The sequence below is a fragment of the Pectinophora gossypiella genome, chromosome 3 (genome assembly GCF_024362695.1).
Source record: "Pectinophora gossypiella chromosome 3, ilPecGoss1.1, whole genome shotgun sequence".
Taxonomy (NCBI): domain Eukaryota; kingdom Metazoa; phylum Arthropoda; class Insecta; order Lepidoptera; family Gelechiidae; genus Pectinophora; species Pectinophora gossypiella.
In genome coordinates this window covers 17,336,545-17,363,296 of record NC_065406.1, presented here as the reverse complement: position 1 = coordinate 17,363,296, position 26,752 = coordinate 17,336,545, and positions in this window count along the sequence as shown.

The window sequence follows — 26,752 nt, the reverse complement described above, 5'->3', positions numbered from 1 at the left end:
GATTGGTTCACTCTAAAAAAGTTGTGGCTAATCCCATCAAACATGCAAGTGTGTAGTCGTAAATAATATAAACTCGGCTTTACAACCTAAAAGGCACATAAACGTCATCGTGAAAATCTTTGCCCGCGACTTTCAAACAACTTTGGTTGAGTGGCTTGTTGACTGGGCCGTATTTAGGATTATAATATGGATAGACTAGGGATAGACCCATAAAAGTAATCATAAATTGTAAGTACTTATTTATGCCCGTCGGTGATAGCCTTGAACGGGAACGCATGCTTTATATTGAAGTCATCGTTTTCCTAGCGTTATCGTGTTTTCACAGGGTCCGCTTACCTAACCTGAAAATTTGTCAGGTTTACACAAGCGACTGCCTGTCTGACCTTCTAACCAGCGAAGGAAAAACCAGTCCAGTGCAGGTTAGGTAGGTCATATACCTCTGAAACGCATTTCTTCCTCCTCACATTGTTTTTTTCACCGCTGAGCACGTGAGAATCATTTATGATCCAAACATGAATTCAAAATAGTCTTCAGTTGTCTTCAGTAGTCTTGCGTTATTCATGTTTGGATTATAGATTATTGGTTTCCAGGATTTGTGCCCGTTTATAGGCAATATGCTCGCCCCCTAATTACATAGCTGACGAGGAGTGGGTGTACCATTACAGTTCTGCCTACCTCTTTAGGGATGGAGACGTGATGCTATGTTATGTATGATGAATTCGTTTTTCAACTTGCGATAGCTGTAAATAGCATAAGGCCTAATTCCTGTGTTATCTGAGTCATGTTTTGTTTATGTTTGGTCATGTTACTAGTACTTGGGTTCACAGCGTATTCTTCTTCTATCGTGTGGGTTGTGAGGTGGAGTACCAACCTCATCAACCCTGGTGTCAGGGTTACTATTGAGCCGCCAAAGGCCCCTGGCATGGCTCATGTAACGACTACCTACTTACATCAGTAAGTAGTAACCGGAACCAACGGCTTAACGTGCCTTCCGAAGCACGGATCATCTTACAATCAGGTGATCAGCCTGTAATGTCCTAACCAAACTAGGGATCACAAAGTGACTTTTTGTGATATGTCCCCACCGGGATTCGAACCCGGGACCTCCGGATCGTGAGCCCAACGCTGATCCACGGAGGCCGTTCACACAGCGTAATAGATATACCGTTTCTTCTAGATCCGTCTCTGTCGTGAACTTGTGCGAGGGTTATCAAATTTTAAAATGTGCAACGCTCAGAGCTGGGAGCGAGAATTTTTAACTAAGCCCGGAATCACAGGACATACTTTAAATTAAGTTTTTGAGAAAGATTTTCAAGTTTCACCGCGCGGATTTATGCGTCCTGCCATAAAACGGGCGTTTTTGGTAGTGCTTGTCTTGTACGGGGTACTTTGTTTCTAAATCAACTTGTATGTCATATTGATGGAGGTACAGGTTAGGTAACATACCTTCGAAAATGTATTTCTCGGGAATGTGGGTTTCCTCACGAAGTTTTCCTATTAACTATTATTTTTTCTTTCTTTCAAAAATATATTATCTTGCGTTTCTTCTTTCGTGAGGGTTGTGAGATCAAAAACCGACCTCAAACCTGGTGTTACTGTTACTTTTGAGCCGCCAAAAGACCCTGACATGACTTATGTGACGACTACACTTTTACTCAAGTAAAAAAAGACTGACTTGACGTGCCGTTCGAAGAATGAACCAATTTACTTTTCGGACAATCGGGTGAAAGATCAGCCTGCAATAATCGAACCAAACTAGGGATCACAAATAGTGGTTCGAAACTGGGGCCTGCGGATCTTTCGTATAGTATCTACACGCGTAGCTACCTTAGCTAGATTTTACCTAAATAAACTTTTTTATTATTATTATTATTACCTTCATCTAGTTTAAATGTTTTTTTTTTCGTCTGCTATACGTATTTTTTTCCTAGAAATAAGCTGAATCGTTTGTCTGTCATTCATCATCATTTTCACAGAGTCCGCTTACCTAACCTGAAGATTTCACAGGTCCGGTTTTTTACAAAAACAATTGCCTGTCTAATCTTCCAACCCGCGAAGGGAAAACCAGCCCAATACAGGTTAGGTAACATACCTTCGAAAATGCATTTCTCGGGAATGTGGGTTTCCTCACTAAGTTTTCCTTCACCGCTGTGCACGAGAAAATCATTTTTGATCCGAACATGAATTCGGAAACCATCGGGTAAAGATGTTTAAAGAAAGGCGAATTCAAGACTACTCTAAACCGAAAACAACCATGCTTAAAGAATTTGATGAGAAGTGTGGAAGAAATGAATGTGGTGTGTCAGGATCTTAGTAACTGGAACGTGGTATCTATCCCTACGCGAAATGGGTGTAATCTTGTGTGTGTGTGTGTGTGTGTGTGTGTGTGTGTGTGTGTGTGTGTGTGTGTGTGTGTTTGTGTGTCTTCTAAGTGAGTGAGTTTGTTTCAACTTAAGTCTGAAACCTCGTCGTCTGTGTCTTAAGCCACCTCAAATCGGACGGCGCAGCTAAGCGGCGAGTTAAACATTCACAACCGTCTGCGAGTCAGACTGGCTCGCCCCTCATGAAATATCCGAAAGCACAAATTTTCCTTAACTTAGAAAGGACGACTTGAGTTTTGAAAAGTTGTGCTTCTTTGATACACATGTCTACATAATTATGTGTTGCTTTTACCTACCGACCCAGTTTGGAATTAAGTTGATATGAACTTCAGAATTTTAAATATGGAAGTAAAACGCAGAATAAATAAGCAGCAAATGATATTCGTGCCTCATCAAGGAGGGTTCACATAATACCAGCAAGCGTCGAGGTTTACGCCGCGACTTGTGCTGAGTGAGACCCTTTTATCTCAGGACGTCCACCACCAACTTCATCATCATCATCAATTTAAGAGCCACGCTCTTGTCGGTGTAGCATTTTCCATTCCAGTCTATCAAAGGCCAATTCCTTGACTTCCCTATAAGACACGACGTTAACCTTTTCTTTAATCTGTTCCATGTAAGCTCTTCTTGGTCTTCCCCTTCCTCTCTTTCCTTCTAGCTTTCCTTCTATGATGTTTTTAATGAATTCGTCGTGTCTTATTAGGTGTCCAATCATCTTGCCTCTTCTGTCCTCAATAATTCTCAGTATTTGTCTCTTTTCCCTTACTCTTACTAGCACTTCCTCATTTGTAACCCTTTCTGTCCAACTTAATGAACATAAATTATCGACGACCATCTTCGTTGCTATTGTTTTGTGAACATATTAAATTATGTTATTGTCTTGTTTTTGTGTGTAGCGTCCTTTTATAATGAACAATTTCCATTGTATTCCATTCAAATACCCTTTGCCATGTGCCGAATGAGGACAAGAGGATGTTGATGTTATATTCGTTTTGATATTGTTTATAACGGTAGCGTAAAAATACCTATTTTGTTACTTATAGATTCTTATAGCGTTTACCTACTTAAACCATGACATCTGGATTCGTGAGGTTCAACCTCACAACACACATGATAGCTTTCTACTGTAGTCTTTAAAACCTTTTGTTCGTCTAATACAATCAAATGAAGCAGGACATCTACATTTCTTTTATCAGCACTAGCTACAATCTAGCTATCCATGATCTGACAGATATTCAACCAGATTACCTTCATTTAAACCGCTGAGCTCGGTGGAAAATTTGAAATTTTATCTAATTTCGCCTTTCAAAGCAAAGAAGACGGGTTAAAACAGTAATTTGTAGGTAAAACCGAGATTTTAGCCGCAGACGTCGTTCCAAAGCTACGTGTTTTCAAGATCATAATTGTTAGCAGCATTCTAAAGCGGTCTGTAATTTCTTGTAACGTAATTTGTGTTAAGGGGGTTTGTGTTGTATTTGCTTCTCTTTGTTTGTTAGGAGTTTAAAAGACGACAAAAAACCAAAGTAATCTCCTATTCTGGACTAGGAGGCATCAGCTGTTTGTCTTCCGGTCGGTAAAACCGACTGAGGGATTGTGTTCATTCTTATTATTAATGGACGAGTATTTTGTTTCCAAGAGCTGCAAGATGTCTTCTGATAACTTGTAGCTCTGCCAATCCTATTAGGGTTTACAACCGTGAGTTTCTCTGAGAGAATCAATTAGGTACATTTAAATAGATAAATAAATTCATCCACGTTTTATTTGACTATTCATTAAGTGATTTGTCTTAACCGCATAAATTCAAAATTACATTTAAATAACGCGCGATATTTAGTTAAATATCATCGAACACAAATTTACGTCAAAACGTGTCATTTTATAACTTAATATAAATTCACGACATCACCTAAAACCGTTTTGCAATAAAATATGGTACTCCATCCGTTTTTAATGGGAAACACATAACCGCTGTCCGGCCCCTTGCTGGGCGCCATTACGCCCATGAAAACGAAAGTAGACGACAGTTGTCGAAGTAAAATGAGCCAAAAGGGTACCTTCTTCTGCGGTAATCGAATTTATAACGCGTAATAACAATATATAACTTTTTATGACAATTTCAAAGTACGACCCTTTGTGACATATTTCAGAGCGGTTGAGGGTAGATTCTGTGTTTGAGACGTCTATGAGTTTGACAAAATGTTTGGTTACATTAGTTTATACTTCACTGGACTAGAAATACGTTGCAACATTTTCTTCTCAATCTCAATAACAGTTATATCGTTGGTATTATCGGCCAATTTTGGGACTAAAGTGGGCGATAGACCGCTCGGCGAGGTTGTGTCTTAGACATCAGCAGATTACATTACATACAAATCTATGCGACATTCCTACTGCTTCAGCGCCAACCACGCGGTATCATATATGTGATAGTTGCCTTAGATTTGGTAAACTATGCATTGATACGTGATCGAGGGTTAAATATTTCGACAAACTGTTATTCGACTAGATTTTACTTCAGTGATATGAAAATCCAATACTTCTTCATTTCGACGACAATACGTTGTTATGACATATTTTAAGTGCAATATTGCTTTAAGCGATAAGGCCGCCATTTACCATGTACTTAGTTAAGAGAATTTTTGTAATTATTTCTTTTTATTTTGGTGCAATAAAGTGTATTTGTATTGTATTGTATTGTATTGTATTACTCTACTGGGCGCCATCCTCGCGTCAGACAGAGTACTGCGGGCGGAAGATAAGAGGTAAACCACTGCCCTATTCTCCCCTAAAAGTAGCATGGAGAATGCTACACCGACAAGAGCGTGGCTCTTAAATTAATGATTTTTCTACTCCGACTAAACGTTTTTTCGACATGACTTTACTAAGAAACGATGCGAACTCGTAGAAAATCTACCTCGACAATAGTGCTACACTGACATTGAATTATTGTTAGTTCATAGAGTCATCATCATGTCCCTAGCATTATCCCGTTTTTCACAGGGTCCGCTTACCTAACCTGAAGATTTGACAGGTCCGGTTTTTAACAGAAGCGACTGCCTGTCTGACTTCATAGAGTGAAACACATAATATTTTTCAAATGGACTGTGCATAACAATTAGGCAATAAACTATCGACTCACAAACACTACTTGAAACATATTACAATTTGACGCAATGTTAAACAGAATCGGACAGTCGGAATGAATGAGATGACAACGTTTGTCTCTGTGAAATATGTCCGGATCCGTAAGGGATATGTTTCGGGTGTCATCCTTTTATTCTTGTTATGAATATACGCGTAAATAACGCTTGAAAATACAGGTGCCTATGTTTTCTGAATAGGTTTACCTCCACGTTTAACTTTGATAAATTAGTTTCTGCGATTACATAGTCCTGTGTCGGGAGTGGATAATGTTCTTAGGATAAAGTGCTTTCATTTACATAACGTAAGCGCAGGTCCATCGCAAGATGAACTAAGTACCTACACGTCATTGAGCCTTCTGTTATACCAACGTGATAGCTGGTGAGCTTTTATTTACATCTGCATTATTTTATACTAGTTTTATAATCATCTCCTTAGCGTTATTCCGTTTTCATAGGATCCGTTTAAAACCGGACCTGTCAAATCTTCAGGTTAGGTAGGCGGACCCTGTGAAAAACGGGATAATGCTAGTCTATTTATCTCACCAGAAGATTTGACAGGTCCGGTTTCTTAAAGAAGTGACTGTCTGTCTGACCTTGACCACGGAGGCCGTTATGTGTGTCGTAAAAAATATAATATAAACTAACAAACAGACTCACAAACTAAAAGCTCTAAATGGCCACAATTGGACTGCGCAGGTAACAGAATACAGAAATTAAATTTGAAACTAGAAACAACACGCAAATTGCATATTTGGAACTTTAAAAGCAGCTCATTTGTTACAATAACGTAATATGAAACTTTGTTCATTAAATTCTCATTTTCAATTTTTACCATTTAATATTTAAATGAAAGAACATTATGTAACCCGTTCTTTTACGAAAATAAATATTAAGGATTTTCCTTGCTGCCGTGAAATTATTTTGGTTATGTCGTAAATATTAACTAAAGACCACGATATGAATAGCCTCATCATCATCATCTGTTTAGCGCTATCACGTTTTCACAGGGTACGGTTACCTACTAATCTGAAAATTTTATAGGTCTTATTTTTACAGAATCCGAAAAAAATACCAGCCCAATAAAATTCGCATACCTCCGAAACGCATTCGCAGCCATTTTGGATATTATACAAAAAAAAAAAACAATTTGTGGCCAACTAGCGATCAAGTCATTTTGCAATGAGTTCAATAAGTTTAGGATGTAGGTGAAATAATATCTAGTCGTTTTGCGGTATACCAACCTTTCCCCGAACCTTTTACCTTCTCAAGTTTTTAGTAACTATGTTGACCTCTCTACTCCCGTTTCAAAAGCATCCAGGTCTTCTACTTCTACTTTCAAAAGATGTACATTTTCAGACTATACGTATTTACATTTTTATTATTTCTATTCCTTTGCACAAGAATGGCACATAACACGCAAAAAAAGAATATTCAGTATATTTCGTTCCCCGTTTTGGACACATATTACGTGAAATAAAAGACCGGGCAGTAAAGTCCGCAGTAATTGCAAATCTCAGCGGTAAATTTTTACAACCCCCTGAAAGGGTTAATTTTATATCCCCGGATACCCTTTCAAATTTCAAGTTTAGAAAATCTAATCCATTATTTAACCATTAAGTCACCTGTTCATCAGATTTCCGAATTTAAAAATCTAAAACGAAAATGTGTGTTTATTTATAAAATTCGGTTAGGTCACCTGCCGCCGAAAATGCTTTTCTCGGGCACGATGTTTTCCCTCACATGCAAGTTATGATCCAAAAACAATTTACGTTAAAATCCTTGTCCTGTAAAATCCAAACCCTATGGTTTAACTATTGTGTTTGAAAATCTCGGCTTTAGGAGGTTGAAAGTGTATGTCCCTTTAAACTGAAACCTACGCAAACGCGTATTGCAAAAATTACATGCTGATGTTGATTTTCTTCGACAAGAACTCGATTTGTTGCACTTAATTATCCGAATACTCGGTTGGCTGAATACTTGGTCGAGAGGTCACATCCGAATGTGATTGTGTCGTTTTTGAAAAAGGCGTTTAGGTGGTATTCACTACTATACAAGGATATTAGAATAGAATAGAAATAGTTTATTATAAAAGGACGCCACACACACAAAAAAAAGACAACAACATCATCATCATATATATATATACTAAACTAAACTACTAAACTAAACTATACTAAACTACTAACTAACTATACTACTATACTAAACTATACTAAACTTTTGTCCCCAAATAAACAAAATGGAGAAGACACTATTCTTTTCATATTATCACAGCTGAATATTTCAAAGCACGTTACAGATAAGGAATATGCGTTGGAATCGCAGGAGATAAATCTAAGAGCACGGCAGATAAAATCCACTGGCAATATTTCATCGTTCACGGCAATACTGTAAAATACGTTTGAAATGCGAGTGCTGAGCTATCAAACTTTATGCAGAACGCTTCAGCGGAGCCGTGTGAGAGGAGCATAAGTTGTTAATAGTTTTTTTTTCCATTATACAGGGTGTTAGTGACATCGTAACGAAAACTTTGAGGGATGATTCACACCATCAAGTGGCATTTTACGTCTCCAAAATACAGAAGTAAGAGGCGCCCGCTGCAAGGACGCGCCGAGTAGGAACTGCCCCAGTGGAGAACAGAGAAGATGACTGTCCCTCTGGGGCCGAGTTAATGGTCTTGTATGAAACCAGAACCAAAGGCCGTTTTTGTCATAGTTCCCAGTAAATAGAATAGAGTAGGCCTTCAGCGCTCCCCATTTGTCCGGCCAAGTAGTCAATGCCATCTGCGGCAGATCTACAATAAGTCACGGCAGAAAAAAAATGGAGTAGGCACTTGCAAGTCGGTTTCCAAGTAATAACAATAGCAACAGCGAGTTTAGGTTTTTATCGAGATGAAAATCCTAATTTACATTTATAGTGGTTCGTTTGGAGTCTCGTTTTTTGCCGCAGGGATTTATTGTTGAATTAAAAACGAACGAGAAAACGATTTTCATATTAATTAACTTCCATATTGCATATGTTTTTTTTAATTGATAAGCTTGCGACGAGTATGAAAAAGGTTGCCCATTATCATACAAAACTGAAAGCCGCGGTAATAGCTACTTAATAAATTGAAATTTACTCATTTAAAATTCGAAATTCGGTTGTTTTCGATTGTGATTTATTCTCACGCGAATTTCACAAAAACACTTCTTTAGTAATAGATGAAAAAACTCTTTATGAATGACCTATTTTATATAACTTTATATAATGACGTTATGCCAACATGGAGCATAAAAAGTCTAAAAGCTACGAGTACATCGCACTCCAGAAAAGAAACCTCCCGAAGTTCGCTATTATCGATAGAGGCATTAATATTAAAATACTTATATTTATGTTACTATACTTCATTGGGTAGAGGCATTGATGTATAATAATCATGTTACTTATTGGATAGAGGTGTCAATAATGAATAATTTTTAATGACACGCACGAGTCTTAAAATAAATTGAAAATTCTCATTTACTTAATGCTCCGCGCATTAAGCACTATACTAAAAGGATAACCATTGTATCACGTCGTTCATTTCTCATTAATTATTCGCTGTTAACGAAGTATAAATTCACGCCGTTGTCCCTATTGAGGTGGGTAGAGTGAAGTTAAATAATAAATCCGCTTAACTGCACAGAAGTTTGTTGGCGGGAAGGTCACTCCATTTTTATACAACAACATTTTAGTAGGTATAATATTTAAACCAACAGAAAAGAGAACCATATTGAAGACTATAGAGAACCGGAGAGGAAATATGATTGGCCACCTGATACGACACGATTCATTTATAACAAACATTATAGAAGGAAAAATTGAAGGGAAGAGAGGAAGGGGTAGACTTAGGATAACATTTATGAAACAAATAAAAGAGAAGGTGCAGGTCGTGTGGTATCGGGAGGTGAAGGTTTTGGCGGGAAGAAGAGAGGAATGGCGATTACTCCACCGACAAGAGCGCAGCTCTTAAATAGAGAGAGAGAGAATATTTAAACAGTAGGTAAATACAGAAGTATATAGTGTTATAGTATAGAACAGAATTGATCGGCTTAATCATAATTCATCATTTATTTGCAAAAACACAAAGTTAAAAATCTTATGCTAAGTAAAACAGTTCATGTATTCAACCTGCAAGCACGTGTGCAAATATTTATAATATTATAATTATATTAATATTAATAGACTTATTCCTACAGTTAAAGAATTCGTTGACACTATAAAAACACATAAGTAATAACCATTGGGTTAAGTCATCACTGATTATATTACTATGCTTATGAACGTCACAAGTTCACAACCCTGGCTTTGGATTTTGACAAAACTAACCTTTACTTACTACGCATTGAAGCTATTGTAAAACATTATCTTTACTGAAATACTGAACTAGACTATCTGTTTAATAGTCGGTAGTTAAGTTTATACGTAGTTTGAGATTTACGCGGTTATTAACATAATTAACACATATAAAACCGGGTTTTAACCGCGATAAAAAATATCGAAAGTCTCATATCCCTGATTTTAACGCGATAAGAACCCGGTATTATATAATTTAATTAGTGTGTAAGTTAGATATGATTAGAAAGTTATGGTGCCAGGAAATCAGCCCAAAAACATAGTTCATGGTGTAAATTTATACAACATGCCCAGGAAAAAAGTAATAAGTGGCTAAACGCATTCAATGTTTATTATTCGCTGAGGCTCAAAGCAGTGAGAATTTTATGACATCTAACCGAGTTACCTAACAGTAGTAGGGCACATATTCAATAATGGAATATTAAATAACTATGAACAAGTAATCAGTGAAGTTGTTAACAAATTAATACTCGTCGACACTCGGCCGTTATTTGCATGTTCGGTCAACCATACGTTAAATTGATTGCAAAAATCATTAAAAATTGTAAAGAGAAAGCATTGTGATGAAACATCTCCGAGTACGTTTTGGAGGAGAAATTTGACAGGTCCAGTTTTTAACGGAAATTAACCAAATACAGGTTACCATATACTTCTGTAAAGCTCTTGCGTTTTGTTGTATTTTAGCGGCTTACGGTCATTTAGACTTAAGTAAGATCCAGAGGAAGGAGGTTGGCGCAACGGGAATATTGCAAAAGTGGAAATATTCCCGTTGTAAAAAATCTTTAATAGTACTAACACGGCTGCTTTTCTTTTTCAATTTGTCCTTTCTTGTACTCTGATCTTATTCGCTTAAAAGTTAGGTGATAAAGCTCTTTTGCATAAGTTTTGCGCCTTTTTACTGCCAGGAACGTTCTCGAAAACACTCTCACACACACACACACACGCACACGCACACGCTACTGCGCTCGATAAGAATAGGTGCGGGGCGCAGAGTTACCGTTCTATAAGTAGAATTATTATTTATTCAGTGTCTGTGTTGGACACAGGCTTCCCCTCAATCAACAAAAGGATTTATTACACAGGGTGTCATTGGCATCGCAACAAATACTGAGGGGGATGATTTCGATCGCAATTCTGAGTTAATATCAAGTGAAATATCCTGTTGGAAAATTCAATGTTTTTAAAATTATTTCCGGTTCTATACTTTTCATCATCATCATCATCTCCCTGCTTTATCCCGTTTTCCATAGGGTCTTACTCAATCTGAAGATTTGACAGGTCTGGTTTTTTACAGGAGGTCCGGTTAGGTTCCATACATTTGCGACGGCAAATTCCATTTGATATCAACTCAGAATCGTGGTCTGAAACATCAATCAAAGTTTTTATTACGAGGTCACTAACACACTGTATGTGTGTATAAGTAACTCCCATTAAAAAATATGCTTATCACCCCACATAGGACCGCCCGCAGCGTTCGTTCGGTTATCAGTGGCGTCTGAAATGAACCGCGACACTATATGGCGCACGTGCACTTATTAAAATGCTAATTAGCGACACATCACGCTCCGTACGTGGTGCACATGAGAATGTACTGCTGAAGACGCGAAATGGGAAAGTTTGTAGATTTTTGAATGTATTGAATTTAACAAATTATGTGTTTGTATATTTTATTAATAATTTATTTTATTTTTTTTTAATTTTTTTTTTATTATTATCCATCTTGGGACTATTTATCAAAAGTGGCTGCAAATAGTCTTCGGATTATTTGTGGCTCTGCCCACCACTTCGGGGAACATGGGCGTGAGTTTATGTATGTATGTTGAATTTTACAGATTTTCTTTTCAACTATTGTGGAATATCTACAGGGTGTAACGGAAGGGGGGTATCAAGCCGAAAGGGGACAAAACTATACCTTATGTAGATCTTATCTGCAAAATTTCAATTAAAAAAAAACACTTTTGATATTTTTTTCAATTTCAGTTAAAAAAATATTTTAATATTTCCAGCATGTAAAAAACACGGCACAGCACTATTGAGGTCACTGTTCTTAATCCACTCAAATATTGGCACTACACAAATCTCCTAGCGCGTCCTGGTCGCCTGGTACTCGCGGCGCTCGCACGGCCGCGATAGGTACGAAATTCGAGCGGGCGGCGGCTTTGGCGGCAACGTCAAAAGGAGTCGGCGGCCGATTGGAACAATCCGAGTCGGCGGCACGTCGGCGACTGTAACAAACAAGAATGACACTAAAGCATCTAATAATTGGAGTCATTTTGCTTTGACAACTATTCTCACATTATTTTATGACGTGTAAAATAAGTTAAAATTACCTACTTGTTTAGGTAAGGTATTTAATTTAATAGTAAATAGGAAAAAAAGTGTGAAAGTGTGGGTAAGTAGGTAGGTAATTAATAATTAGACTTACGTTTTACAAGAAAGGTTCGAAATGTCGTCATCCCCGTTCGATGCACAGACCTGCCGCTTCATCTGTCCACAACACTTTCGAAGCAAAGTCTGGTGAGCTTTCCACTTGAACTCGGTACCATTCTCAGAATGCCACACGAGGTAAATAATCAGCAGGAATTAGCTCGGGCGTACGTTGCATGTGGTAAGGTTCGCGTGGTAGTCCTTGGGTTGGCTGCACGGCTAGTACGGCTTCTTCAAACTCCGGATCACGGGTCGCCGAGCGGCCAGTCTCGGATGACGCGTGGAAAGAGCCCGTTAAATGCAGTAGGCGATTGACCATTTTCCTGAAGCAATGCAGTGAAGGCAGTTGCCTGGCTTCATCAGCTGGTCTACCTTCTATGAATCGCTGATACAAGTTCCGTGCTTCACTTAAGTTGCTATCGCCGGCACCCACACACATCATCATTTCATAATAACCTACATTACTCAAAGACACCTCGAACTATCACTGATCACAGTTATCACAACAAATCCAAATTTCGAACTTCACTCCACAGATAGTAAACAAGCACTGACAAATAATTTGACAGTTTACTTTCGTGTGCATGTTTCTATCTCTTTCGAATGCTAGTATCCTGGTACTTAAGGGTATGTTATTTCTTTGTGCGCAATAAAATATTTTTATGGTATTGTTTGAATGAATGAATGTATTGTATTTTATGAAAGTAGGTACGTATTTTACTTTGAACCTAGAAAAGTAAAAAAGTCGTTTATCTAATAAGGATCACCCGCGCTCACACTCTGGCACTAACACAGAATTGCCACGTTTCTTCGCAAATATCCCGCGCAATAGCAGAAGGCGAAATTAATCTGTCAATAATAAGACATACTATCACTCTGCCCGTATCCCTAATGGGGTGGGCAGAGTCACAAGAACATCCCATTAGCGGTACGAGCATGATAATTATTTATGTACCTATGTTATGATTACTTGTGGCTCTGCCCCATAAGAGATAAAGGCGTGATATTATGTATGTATGTTTGGTACGGGCATGTAGCGATACGAGCGTGTAGTGGTAAGTGAAATTCCGCAGTCTCTGCCTACTCCAATGGGAAAAAGGCGTGATGTTATTGTTCACTGTTGGATAATACACGACTACAATTTAGGAAGGAAAAAAAATACAAAAAAAAATAATATTTTTTATCATGGTTAATGATAACTTTCCCTTAACAGCACCGCCATTTTGAATTTCGGGTGCACTAGGGCTTGCCGATCAAAAAATTACTATCGATAATCTATCCCGACCGAGAGTCGATCGATAGCAAGACTATTGATAACTCGGAAAGTGGGAACATTTTCGATTTTATTACCTAAGTGCAATACAATCGATAGTATCGTTGCGGATTAATAACAAACTATCGATAATTTTGCCCTCAGTCAGTAGTATTGCTACACTCCGATAGTATGGTTATTTTGAGTGGGCTGATTGTCTAAACTGAATTTCAATAACTCAAAAGTCCATGGATTTAGATTTTTTGAAAAGCTATTTTTTTATTTCTACCAATCAAAATCGTAGTTGAAAATGATTATGATCGATAATCGATACTGAACTATCGATAGTTTGAAACACTAGCGTGCCTTTTTCTATTCGCGAGCCCTGGCATCCTGGTACAGGGTATAAATCCCATTAACTGTCCCAATGCAATTTGCAATTCCGTGCTTCGGAAGGCACGGTTGGTCCCGGTGACTACTTACTCATGTAAGAAAGTAGTTATTACATGAGTCATGTCAGGGGCCTCTGGCGGCTCAATAGTTACCCTGACACCAGGGTTGATGAGGTTGGTAATCCACCTCACAACCCACACGATAGAAAGATTTAAAAAAATACTGTTATGTGTTTTTAATTCCTTGTACGCAATAAAGTATTATTGTATTGTACGAAAGTACTTATTTTAAGATTACTTTTACCATGTCATAGTAAAAGTAAAGTTATGTTAGGTAGGTACTTTACTTGAGAAATTGATTTTGTCTTTACTATGTTGTAAACGTAACATTAATGTCTCGTTAATAAGATACACAATCACTTGCAGCTGCTCGTATCCCTAATGGGGTGGGCAGAGCCATAAGTAATCAGGACATACTAACATAATATCACGCCTGTATCACTAAGGGGTAGGCAGTCACAACGGTACTTGAGAAATTTATTTTGCTTTTACTATGTTGTAAATCCCCAAGGAATTCTAACAAGCCTCTGACGTTGCCGGCCGCCTCAGGGAGGCACCCCGTCTGGCCAAGGTGCCGGACCCGGTAGTTGGCGGCTCCTTCACACTCCAGTAGCACATGGGCCGCTGTCTCGTCCATGCAGGTTCTGCACAGGGGCTTGTCGGTGACACCTAGTGTAAACAGATGTTTGTTGATATCACCGTGACCACACAGCTACACCTGCTACCTGCAGCTGTTACCTGTATTAGTGGAGACCTCTTCACATTTAGAATTCTTTTGGAGAGACAACTATTGATGTTGGGTAGTGCCATCTTAGCCTGCCTGCATTTATTTACGGTGGTTCATAGTCTGGTGTGTTTGTTCATTCCCAAATACCCTAATACCGAACTAGCTTTATTTGCGGATGATACAGCCATCTATTCTTCGTGCCGTGGTCGAGTTATGATGACCGGAATTCTCCAACGCGCCAATGCCTTGGGCAAGTAGTTTCGCAAATGGAGAATCAAGGTAAACCCGGAGAAAAGTGCAGCGGTGTACTTTTCAAAGGGCTATTATAATACGTCACGGTCACGCTGTCAACTTAAGTCATCAAGATGTCTAGCAAGCCGATCCCTTGGGAGGAGCAAGTCAAATATCTCGGCGTAGTCTTAGATAGACGTCTTACTTTCAAGGCCCATATCAAACGTGTGCGCGATCGCGCCACGTTTGTAATGGGCCGTGTTCATTGTCTCCTTAACAAGCGTAGTAAATTATCCCTTTGGAATCTACACGACTTGCATCCGTCCGATCATGACCTATGCAGGGGTAGTTTTCGCTCACGCGAGTCTCTCTCAAATCCACCGTCTACAGGAAATACAAAATCGTTCGTGGTTCCATCGCAATGAAAATCTGCACATTGACTAAGTCTGCCAACCATTGCCCAATGGCTCAAATTAGTTTTTTCGATTCTGCTCCGCACCAACCAAATCCCCTGGTAGTTGCGGCTTCCGAATACATCCCGCTTAGGAACGGTACTGAATAGCATCGGCGTCCGAAGTATGTAATACGATCCCGACGACCCGATTACTCTAGCCATAGAATCAGCCAATCAGCTCGCGACAACAAACATTTCAGGACCCCGATACCGACACCGCCGGCGTGGTCGACGACTTCCCTCAATCAGCGCTTATCGCTATCGACTTACTAGGGTCGTTTAATTCTTTCAAATATTTTTCCTCTCAGACGACGCCCTGAGCCGAGGTTCGCGCCCAACTGGGCACCCTCAGGCCTGTTGTCTTAAACGTTGTACCGGGTGAGAGCCTTCAGCGCTCCCCATTTGTCCGGCCAAGTAGCTAATGTCATTTGCGGCAAATCTTCGATAAGTCACGTCAAAAAAAGGTGTGTTTGTTGGCTGCTCTCGTTCGTAGCAGCGAGCGGAGCTGTCCGAATGAGATCGGCAATATCGGTTCCGGACCGATGGCTGTTACCTCCCGTTCCCCTTCTGGCCAACTCGTCCGCCGCGTCGTTACCTCTTGAATCACTGTGTCCTTTGATCCATTGTAAAGTGAGGTGTTAGTATTTGCACACCTTAGTCAGTGATTGGTGGTAACTGTGTATGAGTAGTAGTAGTTGTTTAGGGCCTGCAAAACTCTGAAAGTATTCTAATGAAACTGTCCCGTACCTAGCTAGCCATGAACGCATTCGCCGCTAGTGTGATGCCCATTTGACCTGGATGACGGTGTTAAGGGAGCCTGATATTACGTAATCATAAAATAAAGCATACTACACAAGGAGACGAGATGCATTGTAAAGTACATTTCTTTATCAACTATTAATGTAGGTAATCGACTACATTTTTGGACAAAACTTGTACAACAAAGTGACTCTGCCCACCTCAGTAGCGCAGTAAGTGTGATATTAGATATGTGTAATTACTTGTAGCTCTGTCTGGTCCATTAGGGATAAAGCCGTGATTTATGTATGTTCACATCTTGTTCTATCCTATTGGTTGTGAGGTGGATAACCAACCTCGTCAATCCTGGTGCGAGGGTTATTATTGAGCCGCCAAATGCCCCTGACATGGCTCATGTAACGACTACTTATTACATCAGTAAGCAGTAACCGGGACCAATGCCCATTGTTTTTTTAACTATTGTGTCTGGAAATCTTGGCCTCACAAGGATGAAACAAAACAATTTAAAAAATATTGATTAATATGGCCATCACTGGCACGTTTACCCTTTACTAGGGCAGGCATAAATAAAAGAGGTGGTAGCTGTTCACTCAAAAGTTAAATACCTTGAACAGCTGATTGCTACGTAGTGTTGTGCAAATTTGAATTTATTACATGAAGACCTGGAATTCAATTGCTCATAACTAATGCAAATATGAATTTAGGCGGCCAATACTCTCGCATGTGATTTGTAGATAGTGACAGAGTAGGCACACTTCGGGTTGATACCCCCGTTCCGTTACACCCTGTATAATGTTTGCTTATGGTTTTCTGTCATGCATGTCACATGTCAATGGAATTTTGTGTGTATTATTTTGTTTCAGGTCCGACACTATACGGACCTATCCCAGAGATGGAAATTTGGCGAGGCTGTGAGAGTACTGGGCCGGTGCACTATCTGGTGAGAACAGATGAGGGCGAGACCTGCAAGAAACATGTCGACCAGATGCTGCAGACCTCAGCAACAAGAGACCAATAGTAGCTAATTACAAGATTTACGGGGGAGACCTGTGGTATATCTATGATGTTTGCTTATGCTTTTCTGTCATGTCAGATGTCAATGGAATTTCGTGTCTGTTTCTCAAATAAAATGCAAGGTTTCACCGCCGTTTCATTGAATATATTACAACTAAGTATAATCCGTGATTTTCCTGTTCAGAGAACGCTTACATCGTAGTGAAGAACATCCTGCAATCCAATCTAGCTAGTTATTTTGCCTGTAAAAACTAAATTATGATTGTAAACTTGTTATTTCTATTTTAATGCATGTCCGAGCCCAACTCACTTTTATGACATAATATATTGCAATGCCCTAGGGTTCATGTACTGTTCCACCTAAAACATAGTATTTAAGATCTTTATAGGTATTGTACATGATGGCAATAATAAATAAATGTCACACAAGCTAACAACCATATCCCATTGAGATAGTCTGATGTACATCCATCTCAATTTGAACAAACAAGTAGGCACCCCCCTCACCGAGTTCTTTTTCGTATTGTTACATGTTTGAATCCCGGCTTGGGGTTTCAATCACCGAATTCAAGTTTATTTGTTTGAATCACAATTGATGTCACGTTGTTTCCAGGATTTGTGCCCGGTTAATGGAAACAGGCTCGCCTGGGACCTAAACATAGCTGGTGAAGAGTGGATGTATTTTTACTATAGGTATAGTACACGGCCCCTTCGGAGATGTAGCAGGGTCCACAGAATACCAGCGTGGTGGCTCGCGCCGCGGCTTATGCTGAGTGAGAACCTTTTATAAAGGACACTACTACCATCGTTGACCAGTCCATACACTCAATTATTTGTATTTCTCGTGTATGTTGTTTTTATTATGTGTTTTGTTTGATTGTAAGTTGTGTGTTACTCTGTGTTTTATATTATATATTTGTTATTTGTTTTGTATTTGTTACTGTGGTGTCCCTTTATAATAAACGTTTCTTTCTTTCTTTCTTTCTTTCTAGATGCAGGTGGGATCCGCACCAGTTCGTATCAGGTGCTGAGATTGAGAAACACTGTAAGGTATAACGCGACGATAGGCGTAGGTTAATGTGGCCTTTTTAACTCCCTGTCCAAAATTAAATTAAATTAAACAGGGATTTAAAAAGGCCACATCAAAGGTATTTATATAAAAAAAGCAACATTGCTATTTGACATTTGCGCATAAAAAAGTAACTGCGCCTACAAATGTCAAAAAGCAATATTGCTTTTTAGATGAATTGCGTCAATGTAGCTTTTAACCCCCCATATATCAGTTCAACATCATCATCATTCAGACGATTTATGACGTCATTGCTTCGAAGAAATGCACTTTCTTTCATGGCTGTGCAAGCCAATCCTAGAGCGATCCTATATCAGTTATTACATTATAAAAACATCTACCATTCAAACTATCATAATTATTAGTTATCTGTGTACCCAACGAGCAGTGCTTGGAATATGTACATTGAATTAACCAGGATTCAATATCATTTAGCTTCTATTATAGCGCGAACTTACTAATTGATTGACAAAGGAATATTAAACTTGATTGGCAGTGTATTCGATTTGGTATTACGAATTCAGTTGCTTTACGTTCGAACTGCTGACCATATATAGCTATAATTATTTGATTACAGTATAATTTCAATAATATAATCATTATAGGGCTCGTGTCAACCATCGGATTCCACCACACTGCTCCACCGCGGGTTATTTGGCAATAAAAGATAATTATATTTTATCCTGTTAATAATATAAATGAAATTATAAAACTACTATATAATATTATAATACTATAAAGGTACATAATGTGATCCAAATAACAACAAACAATTATTTTTAGATATGTACTAGCATTACTTTTTATTTTTCAATAATTATGTACCCGAATAATGAGAAAATAGGTATAATTATCACGCTAAATCTCGACAGTGTCATCTAAACAGGATGTTAGTGACATCGTAGCCCCATCATCATCATCACCAGCCCATTAACGTCCCCACCGCTGGGGCACGGACCTTCCATATGGATGGAGTTCGGGCCTTAAACCACCACGCGGGCCCAGTGCGGATTGGTGGTTATTAGCGACTGCTAATGCAGCCGGGACCAACGGCTTAACGTGCCTTCCGAAGCACGGAGGAGCTCGAGATGAAAACTTTTTTTGTGGTCACCCATCCTATGACCGGCCTTTGCGAAAGTTGCTTAACTTCAACAATCGCAGACCGAGCGCGTTTACCGCTGCGCCACGGAGCTCCTCAACCCCATCGTTCCTGTATTATTTTAGGGGAAAATTCGGGGCCTGGAAAGTCCCTTATCTATGAATAAGGCCTAAATTTGTAAAAAAATATATTTACATCTAACAAGAGTGGGCATGCGATTTACACTTTGACAACCACTGGTCAAGTCTAGGCTATTGTCAGAAGTAAAACTTCTACCCACAGTTAGATAGCAGCCGTCATCAATCAATCGGAGGCGGCTATAAAACTTTGGCAATAGCCATAAAGACCATAGGTTCGGACTTGTACTATATTATCATGGTTATTACACTTCTTATCTCATAAACAAGGCAATGTTTCTTCTTAGTTTTTGTTCTATTGTTGTTTCTAGACTGTGGTTATTTGACCTTAGTAATTTGGATATCTTTTAGCAATACTAATAGTTTAGTATATCTGCTGTGTTTTCGTAAATAAAATGAAGACGGTTTTTATTTTTATAACACTCACCCACCCGTGCTTAAGGAAACTGATAAAGAGAAAATTTCAAACAAGCACAGGGTGCATGGATAGGAGGAAGACCCGGTGGTGTAATGGTTATCACGCTCGTCCCGGCTTGACAAGAGTTGCGGGTTCAAGTCCCGTCCGAGTCAGAGAGTGAAAATTATATGTCAATTTGCGGTCTTGTATGCGTGTTAATAGTACTGAAATGTATACAGGGTGTTAGTGACATCGTAACGAAAACTTTGAGGGATGATTCAGGCCATAATTCTGAGTTGATATCAAGTGGAATTTTCCGTTGCAAAAGTATGGAACGGAAAATAATTTAAATAAGCTCTAATATTTTCATGACTTCTCCGACAGGAAATTCCACTTGATATCGACTCAGAATCATGGTCTGAATCATCCCCTTCAGTATTCGTTACAGTGTCACTAACACCCATACCTACTTATATGGCTACCGTATGTACTTGTACGGGGTGTAAGTGTCATCGTAACGAATACTGAGAGGGATGATTCAGCTGATTATTCTGAGTTAATATCAAGTGGAATTTTCCATCGTAAAAGTATAGAATTAAAAATAATTTAAAAAAACTAAAAAAATAACATGAATTTTGCGACGGAAAATTCCACTTGATATTAACTCAGAATCATGGTCTGAATCATCCCTCTGAGTATTCGTTACGATGTCACTAACACCCTGTATGTATTTCATGAGTAAAAAATTCAAAATTAAAATAAATAAATTATCGTTCAAACTATATACAAGTCAAATAGAGTTCGCCTTTATCGAAGGAAGTTTGGTGTATACTCTTTTAACGCTACTACATTGCGAAACGCCACGCTGATTAACATTTCTGAAATCCTCATCGACTTAATTTTCATCTTAAAGCATGTGCTATAAATATACAATAATATGAAGACAATTTCAGAAGTTAATGCCACATATATCGATAACGCTATCCTACACACAATTTATGGGAAATCAAACAAAAATCCACAAATGCAAGGAAATATTCCCCCAAAATTCGGGGAAATAAAAAGGAGTGAAGCAAACATAAAATATAAATACGTACCTAGCGCACCCAAATTGGGTTACCTTAGGAATTTGTCGTAAAACGAGTTACGATGCCGACCGAACGTTACTAGGTGAGTCGATCTAAAAGGAAAATTTAAAAGAATAATTTTATCGTTGGTATCGCATCACATCCGAAATTGAATGACGGATAAATATATTATACGTTTCCATGAAAATGTTTCCGATTCTTCTCTGCAGAAGAAGTCGATCCGGGAGAAAGTTCTGGCTGCTTATGATATACCATTTTGTACTCTGTGGGCCTGCGGTTCATCGGCATGGTTCTGAAACGGGGAGCGCCGGTTGAAACCTCAGCACCAGACTTGCACAAATGAGTTACTAATTTATCTTAAGTGCAGTCACAAACACACTCGGCTCAACCATTAAAGACTCACCACCTATCACGTTGGTGTAACAAAAAGCTCGGTAAGATGTGGGTACTTAGGAAAATGTAAACTTAATGGAAATGCAGAAGCGATGAGAAAATAATTATGTAACAGATGAAATAGGTACGATAACTTTATATAGTTTTGATTTTTATTAATCTTAAAGACGACAGTGTGCAAAGTATCTAAGTATACTGTGACAGATCAGAGAAAAATTAAACCAATAAAATAACTTATAATAATGTGGGTTATTTATTGGTTTCATTCACAGAAGGTAAGATGATGTATGAGAAGGAACGTTTCAGAGAGAAAGAGAGAGAGAGAGAGAGAGAGAGGAAGCGAAAGTGGATTTACTTGTTTTATAAAAGATGGCGAAATGTGAGTGTTCTTGCGGTTGTTGTACCTCTGATTACCCCATTTGGGATATAGTCGTGAGCTTATGTTATAACCTATAGTGGAGTTACAAACGATTCTGATAATCGACAGTGACAGTGATAAAAATATAATATGGGATCCATCCATCTAAGGACTTCGTATCCAAAAGGGGCTGCAAGTTGTCTTCTGATTGGTTGTTGCCTAATGGTTTACGGGTGTGATTAGTACAGTTAGTGCATTAACGTCTAGCCTTATCTGTCATTTTAAAAAATGTGAGAGAGATTTACACTGATTTTCCAAATGTCCTTAATGTCCTTCTTTACATAATATATAAAGAAACCTCACTCACGTAATGCTCAAGGTGTCACATGAAGATAAGACGTTAAGTCTACTATTCCCATAACAAAACGTCCCCAAATCACGATTCCAATACGCCCCATCCGAACACGGAGACGCGCATTTGATTCGATTCCCGAATCTCCGATATAAAATCTTTGGCCCGCGTTTCCTAATAAATCCGCTTATCTCGTTCCGCTCACCTTCGAGACAGAAATGACATTCAAAAGGACATAAGTCCTTGGATAACATCCATAAAAACCTGTGGATGCGTATGGAAGCCCATTTTGGTGCTTGTCGGTGCTCGATTCGAATTAGTGCGGGGTGGAGAATTGCCGTTCTATACGTAGTATTATTCTTTGTTCTACGTCTAGGTCACAGTTTTTCAGTCCTAATACAAGCGACGGTAATGTATGCAGACCTCAGCTGACTCAAGTTACAAACCCCAGCACGCACGCACCCGTTCGCATATCAAGTGAATATCAGTTTCAACCTCGCAAACCAACTCCCTCCGCGGTCCGCTTCGCTAATGGAGATACCTCGTGTTCTACATAATGAGCTCGGTACACGATTAGGTTTTAACGATGATGACTCGCTTCCAAACATACTGGAGTATCCTGCAGTCCAAAACGCATCTTTATCTCGAACCTTGAGGGGTTATTTTCCCGAAATTTCGAGAAGGGACCTAATTTGTATTCTTTGAGCCTCCACAAGCGTCATGCTCGGTAGACAAAATAATGTATTCAGAGTAGCTCGTGTTACCGTAGATTAAAAAATAAGCTAAGTTCCTTGGCGATTGGAAAGGATTTTTCTGGAAGTTTCTACCTTTTTGTGTTAGGTACAGTAGGTGATTTTTATTTTGGTGGCGAGACAATCGCAAACTAGAGATTTTAGGCGACTCAATGATTGGTTTGCCTCCTTCGACTCTACATTACTATTAGGACAAATGAAAAGCGCCATTTGATTTCCACCAGTGTTGTTTGACGAAAAGAGTCAGTTTTTGCCCAGTCCTAGTTAAAAGTTCCAATAAACTGTAAACAGCTTGCTTTGTCCACAAAAATAGTTCATTTATCAACGTGGGCATTGTCATTTAAATCAGTGAGATTAAACAATTCGTCATCATTACTATTGAATACATCTGTACTCAACTGCTGGACATAAGCCTGTTTTAATGGCATTGGATTTTAAAGGATTTTACCATTTTCACCAAAATCAATACGAATGTGAGCGAGTCCATTTATAGCATTACCGGTTCGTTTGGGAGTGAGGACATATGAGTCGGGTTTTGAAAACAAACTTCTTGTATATTGTAGGTTGTGAGGTGGATAACCAACCTCAGCAACCCTAGTGTCATGGTTATTATTGAGCCGCCAAAGTCTCCCAGCATGGTTAATATAACGACTACGTCACTACTTACATCTGGGGGTTAAAAAGACCAGATCAAAGCAATTCATCTAAAAAACAATATTGCTATTTGACATTATTTGTATGCACTGCGTACTCACATTTATTTGCGCAAATGATGAATTGCTTCGATGCGATGATTTTAAGTCCCCAATAAGTAGTAATCGTGACTAACGGCTTATCAAGCCTTTCGAAGCACGTATCATCTTACTTTCGGACAATCGGGTGATCAGCCTCGAATGTCCTAACCAAACGAGCAATTACAAAGTGAATTCCGGATCGTGAGCCCAACGCTCGACCACTAGACCACGGAGGCCGTTACCTGGATCTGTTTAGGTGGTGGTTATCCTGATGAAAGGGCAAGAGCTTATTACAGGCAACTAACAAGTATGTTGTTGCTGCTCATCAGAAAATGACAGGAATAACTTTAAATAAGATAAGATGGTGTCTACAGTAATAGGCTCCATTATGTAGTTATGTTCTTTTTATTTTTGTAACGTTTTTCTTCCTTCTTTCAATTTATGTACGTTTTACTTTTATAAATTTACCAAATTTTCTAAATTGAATGAAGTTTAAAAGAAAAACCTTCAATTTTGGGGATTAAAGGAACAGCCGCTGCCAATTCTCTGTCAACTCAGTAATCCTAACGAAATATCTTCAATCTCTTTAGCGGGATAAAAACATAAAAATTGACGCATTTCATAATGATAATCCATTAGCGTCGGGTTTCTGTAAAGGTAAGCTTTTTTATCGATAAAAATATGGAAAAAGTTTTCTAAACTGAAATTGGAAAATAATTTTTTTCAGAGATAATATTAATGGGTAGAAGATTTGCTGTACTGAAAAAAGTTCACTAGGTGTGGGGTAGCCATTTTAAAATATGAGAAAACACTGTCAATTTTGCTACACATTTAAAGTAAAACAAGATATTTTATAGCGATAACAAGCGCAGAAAGATTATTTTTTGACGTGACTTATTGTCGATTTGCCGCAGATGGCATTAACTACTTGGTCGGACAAATGGGGAGCGCTGAAGGCTCTCACCCGGTAACAGAAAGATTACTATTAAAACATCTTCAACGTGTACCTACACATTTTAGGAAGAATTACAATTCGGCTAAAATTTGTACTGATAGCAACCCTACACCTGATGCACGCATTGCTATATAATTGTTACTATAGTAATGCAAGCCGCAACTACTGCACTCCCATCGCCACTTAGTTACACCTAAAATACTACAATCGAGTGCTGTAACATAAACAATCCAACGAATGCTGCAACCGCAACGTCGGGGTATTGTACCCAGTTTTTTAACCGAAAAAAAACCTTTTATTTTCAGGTAGGGTTTTCAATAAATCTAACCCTCCTAACTTGTAGGGCAATAAACTGCGAGCCGGCTGGACCCCTACCCGGTATCTAGATTGCTTTTGTCGAATATTGCCTATTGGGAATGTTTATTTATTTATATTTTTTGCTATATAGTAAGCGCGTGAGTTGGGTTCAGGCGTAATTGGATAGTAAATAGTTGAAGTGCAAATTTATTATTGGTTTTGTCGTAAATATGGTATTAAAGCATACGCAATTCGGTAGAGTACGATTGAAAATAGAAAATGTTTGATGTGTATTAGCAAGGAAAATATAAACAAAACATAAGCTCATTTGGTTCGACCGTTATAGACGGAAATCTCGGTGAGATGTAGATTGTAGATACATAGGAAAATATAAACGATGAAAAAAAATGTAAACGAACGAAATAAGCGAAACTATCATGTACAGAGTAAATAGGTAAGATCATTTTATACAGAGAGAGAGAGAGAGGGAGAGAGAGCGAGGGAGGGAGAGAGAGAGAGAGAGACAGAGAGAGAGAGAGAGAGAGCGAGGGAGGGAGAGAGAGAGAGAGAGAGACGGGAAGCGAAAGGGGAAGTGGATTTACTTTTTTAAATATAAGATGGTGATATGTGAGGATTACCTGTAGTGAATTTTTGGTGTGTAGAAAATAAAAGGCTAATAATTAAGATGTGTATTTATTGAAGACGAAGGAGTTCCTTCCTATATTAATATCTTAGGAAACATAATTTATCTAAAATGGACTTTTTCAAAATGAATTCCTTTGCTAAGTATGAAGCATGTGATATAAATTTCTATTCCATACCTAAACAAACTCAAAAGAGAAATACAAAGATCCAAACATAGAAGTGTTAGAACTGGAACCACGCAATTTCCGAACACAGTGCCATATTGATCACGTCTGTTATAATTAATTTAAAATTCTGTTCAGAATAGTGCTTTGAATAAGTAAATTGTATGATGGACAAACTGAACATTACAACTGGAATAATAACTGAATAGTATTTTGATAGACCAGTAACTATAAATTCTCACGTGTAGAAGAATAATGATTGGAATACGGATGAAAATAATAATAGGTATACTATTATCAATATCTCCATGATTTAGGCGACTTCAGCGTTATCACGTGCTGAGCGGTGAAGAGAAACATCGTGAGGAAACAAGCATTTTCGGAGGTATGTGAACTAATCTATATTGGGCTGGTTTTCCCTTCGCGGGTTGGAAGGTCAGACAAGCAGTCGCTTCTGTAAAAAACCGGACCTGTCAAATCTTCAGGTTAGGTAAGTGGACCCCGTGAAAAACGGGATAATGAGTTCATTGTTAGAAAAATTACGCATAAAGTTTACACATATCGTTACCTACCCTGGCCTTTTTTTGGTGGACTGCGGCACCCATGCAATTTTTGGTTTTTTATTTTACTCTTAGGTTAAGTAATTAATGTTGATGTGTAAAAGTACATATATAGGTAATATGTTGTGGTTTATGCGACATTAACGATTTCATTATTTTTATATTATAGACATCACAGTGTCGTATACGGGATCGATAGAACAACTTCGTTATAAATAATATGATGTTAAGGCCCAAATTCCTTTCAAAATACAAACCCCATTGTTTAACTATTGTGTCTGGAAATCTGGGCCGCATGGGGTTATGACGACGTTTGGATCATAGATATTGATATCACGTGATTTCTGGATTTTCATCATCTTTGTGGCAATAGGCCTGGCGAGGAGTGGACCATATACTTTACACCTTTGCCTATAGGAGTGGATCCAGCTTTTATGTTAGGGGGGAAATTACAATGGCCAGTCATGACTCAACCTGTCGCCCAAGGGTGGGGAATGGGGGCTGTATCATGAACCCCATATCTGCCTACCCCTTT